A 6412-nucleotide genomic window follows, 5' to 3' on the forward strand; every position below is an offset into this window, starting at 1 on the left:
ATCAATAAATACAGTAATTTAAGTTTGTTTCGCCATTATGAGGGAAAAACCCACAAAACGCCACCCAGAGGGTTAATTGTGTGAATCATGGTGGATTTGGCGTTTGATTTTAGACTTGGCGCATAAATAAAACAAATGTTTACTGATTAAAAATATTTTTTGGTGTAGTTTATTTATTTGTTTTATATTTAAGTAAAGAAAGGACGTTGTGAATAAATGTATGTTTTGCTGAAGGTTTTAATTTTGCCTCTTTTATATTTATTTATTTATTTATTAACCATCCCCATCTGGGGATGGTTCCCTGACCGGGAATCGAACCCGGGTCGCAGCGGTGAGAGCGCTGCATCTTAACCACTAGACCACCAGGGGTGGCAGCCTAATATATAATCCCGGATAAATGGGGAGGGTTGCGTTAGTAAGGGCATCCAGCGTGAAAATACATGTGCCAAATCGAACATGTGGATCACGATCACGAATACGGATGATCGTAATGGGAGAAGCCAAAAGAAAGTTTAATATATATATTTCTGCCCTGCTTATTCGTAGCTTCGTAAACTAGTCTACGTCTGTGGTGAGTGAGAGCCAGGACATTATACACCAGTAGATTGAAAAAGATGCGCAATGACAGGAAATTGGTTGGTGGGCTGAAATCGGTGTGCAGTGAAAAAAAAAAAATATTGACATTTCACCAATGAATTAAAACTAAAGTAACAAGCCCGTTTTGAAAATGTAAGAAGTAGAAAGTACAGATATTTGTGTCAAAGTGTAATGAGTAAAAGTAAAAAGTTGTCTGGAAAATAAATAGTGAAGTAAAGTACTGATACCAAAAAAATCTACTTAAGTACAGTAACGAAATATTTGTACTTCGTTACTTCCCACCTCTGGTTCACTGTGATGTCAGAGGTAACATGATTGGTAAACTGTATGTCTTCCTCTAGTGGTGAAGCATGGAAATATAACTAAATGGGAATCCTTTCCTACAAATAGAGACATTGCAAAATATTAAGGAAAAAACAACATATTGTTTTTATAGGGCTCAGGAAATGCATAAAACGCTTCATTGACATCCTAAACATTTCCCTTATTAGCACCCTTGTTCCTACCTGCCTAAAGACAACGACCATCGTCCCCATGCCAAGGAAGTCTACATTATCCTGCCTCAGTGGCTATCATCCCATCGCACTCACACCCATTGTGATGAATTGCATTAAGAGGCTTATCATGGCACATCAAGACCCAGTTACCAACCCTACTGGACCCTTCATCTGGCCCTTACCCACAAGGACAATAAGGACACCTATGTACGAATGCTGTTCATAGACTTCAGTTCAGCTTTCAACACAATCATCCTTTAGCACCTGATTGAGAAGCTGAGCCTACTGGGCCTGCACACCTTACTCTGCAACTGGATCCTGGACTTCCTGACAGTAAGACCTCAGTCAGTCTGGATCAGGAACTGCATCTTCAGAACCGCCACACTGATCACTGGGGCCCCTTTAGGGCTGTGTGCTCAGCCCACTGCTATTCACTATGTTGACTCAAGACTGTGTAGCTATGCCAAGCTCGAATTACATTATTAATTTTGCCGATGACATGACCGTGGTGGGTCTCATCAGCAATAAGGATGAGTCAGCATGGAGTGAGGAGGTGCAACAGTCTGGTGTAAAGCCAACAACCCCACCCTGAACGTTGACAAAACTAAAGAAATAGTTGTTGACTTTAAGAGTTCACAGAGCGGCTAATCTCCACTGAACATTCACAGATCCTCTGTGGAGATTGTCAAGAGCACTAAATTAATTTGTGTTCATCTGGCAGAGAACTTCACCTGGTTACTCAGCTCCAACAGAAAGAAAGCCCAGCAGAGTCAATACTTTCTAAAAAAGTCTAAGAAAAGCCCCCAACCCCTGACCTCCTCCTCCCTCCTGACTATATTATTCTGAGGGACCATCAAGAGCATCCTGAGCATCTGCATCACTGCCTGATATAGGAATTTCACTGTCTCAGATCACAAGACCCTATAAAGAATAGTGAGGACAGCAGAGAAGATCAGGGGAGTCTCTCTCCCCTTTCTCTGACATTTACACCACACAATTCATCCGCAAGCCAATAGCATTGTGGATGACCCCACACATCCCTCACCCTCAGGAAAGAGGTACTGAAGCATTCTGGCCCTCACATCCAGACTGTGTAACAGTTTCTTTGCTCAAGCCATCAGACTTATCAACACAGAACTAAACTGTTCCAACTCTTTCTTTCTTTCTTTCTTTCTCTCTCTCTCTCTCTCTCTCTCTCTCTCTCTCTCTCTCTCTCTCACACACACACACACACACACACACACACACACACACACACACACACACACACACACACACACACAAACTCATCTGTGTTTACTGAACTGTTCAAAATACAAACCATGTCTATAGCACAATAGCAACTTTATTGTTTTCCCCTGCCTGTCTCACTTATTAAAAACTGTTTTCACTATACCCTTGTTGCATCCTGCATTTGGGTCCTTCCATCTACCCCTCCTTCCATTCGCATTCTCTGACAAAATAATATGGCCAAAACATAAACCCCACGGATGCACCAATGCGTTGGGTTTGTCCCACCTCAAACTAGCAAGTCATGGACATGGCAAAGAATATTGATCTTTGAAAGCTCAGCCCCCAGCAGATAGTAGTGTACTCTAGGGCACATCAGGCCTAATATATGGCATGCCAATCGGTTCTAGATGAGATCTTGAGACCTGTGTCCCTCTGACCCATTATCACCACTGGTGGCTCCACCCAGTTCCAGGTCCCTGCCGTGGTCATGGCTCATGCTCGAAGAGCAATCACCCAGCCTTCCTGCCTGGCTGGGGTTATTGCCCAGCTATCCCGACCTGCTGAGATCACTGCTCAGCCTGTCTACCCTGCTCCAGACCTCCGTTGATGGTGCTGTCAGGATCTTCCATTTTCCGGGCGGTAACATGCATTTTCGGTCCCCAGCGCACACTCCCAGATCAGCAGCCAGCTTTGTGTTTTTTTGACATTATATGGCAAAGGGTATGCGTAAACCTGACCATAACACTCTTGTTTCCTTTTTAAACATCCTATTCCAGATTTAGACTTACTGTTATAATTACATCAATTGTTCTGGGAAGATTTATTATTAAATCTAGTCTAACTATAGACTAGAATAGAATAGAATAGAATAGAATAGAATAGAATAGAATAGAATAGAATAGAATAGCCTTTATTCGTCACATATACATTACAGCATGGTGAAATTAATTCTTCGCATATCCCAGCTTGCTCCATAGCTGGGGTCTAAGTGCAGAAAGAGCATTAGTGAGACTGATGAGAATGATGGCAGGTGAGTAAACCTAGTGTGCACACCTTTTTTGTAAATGTTTTATTTAAACAAATTGATTAACAATTTACAGTACCAATTTGGAATACCGTATTTTTCAGACTATAAGCTGCTACTTTTTTCCCACGTTTTGAACCCCGCGGCTTAAACAACGAAGCGGCTTATTAATGAATTTTTCCTGGGGTTTTCCCGGTTTCACAAACTTCAAGCCCAAAAACTGAGCCCCATAACATTTAAGCAATGACATTTCCGAACAGAAACGAAAAAAACGCATCTCACTTGTGTTCTGAGCTGCACGTTTTTTTTTTACGCACGACGATGCCAAAAGATAAACTCCCGAGAGAAATTGTTGTGAAAGGAAGGAGGAAGACAGTGAACAATGACTTTCTTGGTAGGCTACTGTTTAGATACAAGCTGTTGTAACGCATTGAGTCTGGGTCATGGGAGAGCTCGCTAACTCCAGTTGTAATAGAAATCATATAAGCACAGACAGGTTTCCAAAACTCATGCTTTTTTTTTTTTTCTTGGCAACAGCGTTACGGGTTAGTCAAAGAAACTTAGAAATGAGCATCAGAAAATAGTGGAAAAATGCGGTGGCAGGCTATTCCCAAAATGCCGCTCTGCTCTTAAAGGAGCCACAACATATTTCACCCATGTAACAGACACTGTCTTTCGTTAAAGCCTGTGTAAAGTTAATTAGTTTCAGTGTAGACACAGCGGCTTATACAGGTGCGGCTTATTTATGTTCAAAATAAAAATCTTTGTCAAATTCAGTGGGTGCGGCTTATATATGGGTGCACTTTATAGTCCGGAAATTACGGTACCTATTTAAGCAAAATTATTAATTTAATCGCAGTACCTTCTTTTACACAAAGGAGGTCTTGTTCCTAATCTTTCCCCAAAGCTCTAGTAGTGATGGTAGCTATAGGTAGGACAGGGGCAAGAGAGATGTAGCTTTTATTTTCACTAAAAAAATCATATCAAGGCAGCAAAGAACATAACCATTAACAGAACCAAGAACCATGAAACCAGGATGACAAGGAAACTGATCTCTCCTAGAAGAGAGAACATGGGTGGTGCCAAATGAATAAGCAGAGTAAAGTAAATATTAAATAAAAAATTAAATATACTATATTATAGTGGCAGGCCATGCCTTTGTTACCTGGGCCTTCAGTGGGGACTTACCTGACTTAATCCACCTCTTAAAACCACTACTATCACGTCGTGATTATAGAAACCATCAATATTATACAAAAACGCAACATAAAAATGTGTGGCATTACAGAGAGAGAGGCATTTCGCATATGGAGGTTAAATACCATTTTTTACTAAAGCAAGCTCCAAAACTCTACACTACAACCACAACTGTGCAACGCAAATCATCTGGAGCAGTTCAGAATCAATATTTGTCTAATAACATGACAAAAACATCATAATTTAAATCAAATAAAACCTACTCACCAGAGATGCATAGTCATAATTTGTACCGCTCCTCAGAGGCTGTAAGCCAGAGGTACCTCACATATTTACCCGTTTGTAAGTGGCGAACAAACACTTTCCCGGGCTGAGACAAGCTAGCAAGCTTCGGGGTTGGCCAAACTCTCCTCCCGATATCTAGCTTTTCTTAAAAATGGATTTCTGTCCAAGACCAAATCAATTGGTCTTCCTCCGTTTGCATAAAATAAAGTTTTGCTTAGATGTATTAAAGTGTGCAGAGTGCTACAGATGTGTTTTGCCAGTCAAACTTGGCTGTAATGGGTTCCCTCTGACCAACCAATCAGAGGACGAAAAAATGCTGAAGCTATTCTGGGCCAGCTAGCTGGCCCTGTGATGCAAATTTGAAATCTAATTGGTTAAAGAAACAGTACTGTATAGCAGTACTGACTTTAAAGACCCTGGGCAGATTAGATTGACATGGCAGCACATAGAGGCTGAAATCTGTTTGTTGCCACCGGTTTGCTTATCAGGGACAAACTTACACTTATAAAGGACATTTTATTCATTTTTATTACCACATTATCTGTATAAAGCTGCTTTGAGACAATGTTTATTGTTAAAAGCGCTATACAAATAAACACTGAATTGAATCGATTGGATAAAAAAAAATCTAGCATCCACATACAAGAACTGAAAGCAGTGCAGCCAAGAGACACGCTACAGAATTAAGAGAATAAACTGTTTAGAAAAAATGTATACAATTTCATGGAACAAATGTTAGAATTTAGGTTGTAAATGTGGGTCAGTGTGCTTCTGATAGTGTTTAGACCAGCAGAGAAGGCTTTGCTGGCCCTGACGGCCTACCAATGCTATATTAAAAGTAAAACCTTACTACCAAAGTATGAAAAAAACCCTAGATAAATACACCAGGATAAACTAACAGGACATACCCTCTGTCTGTCTTTCATCTGCAAGCTTATGATACAGTTAAAATCTTTCAAACTGTCAAAAACTTTGCCTATGTACTAAAATTAATTATAATAAAAATTATCTAATTAAAAGCTGCAAACAGCATTTCTGGGGCCAAACAGCCAAACAATTTTATTGTAAAAATTTTTAGGAGGGGTAGAAACAAAATATCTAACATTACAACAATTTTTTTTGCCAATAATTTCATTTTCTAATTTTACTTTTGTGTAAAAGTATTATGCATTAGATTTTATTATATTAAAATTCAGTGCATTACATAAGGTATCTCACAAAAAGTAGTACATCCCTCACATTTCACCATTTAAGTATATTTCTTAGTGTCAATACTATAGAAATGGAACTTGGATATCATTTAGGGTATTTTTAATTTTTTTATTTTGCTCATTTGTAAAGATATAAATTGAAGAATATTGAAGAATATTATAATACAACGTCAAGAATATATAATGCATTTAATTTAGCATAATAATTAAATGATATGTATAAATTAAATATGCAAAGATTGAAAACAAGCATTTGAACGTAGTAAAGCCGGCCGCATTAAATCACATTTTAGTAACACTGTTGTAGTAGACAAATGCTATAAAAAGAGAATAAAACAGAAAAATGCAGCAAGCTAACAGGCTTGATT

This window comes from Silurus aristotelis (assembly GCF_946808225.1).
Source record: "Silurus aristotelis genome assembly, chromosome: 14".
Lineage (NCBI taxonomy): Eukaryota > Metazoa > Chordata > Actinopteri > Siluriformes > Siluridae > Silurus > Silurus aristotelis.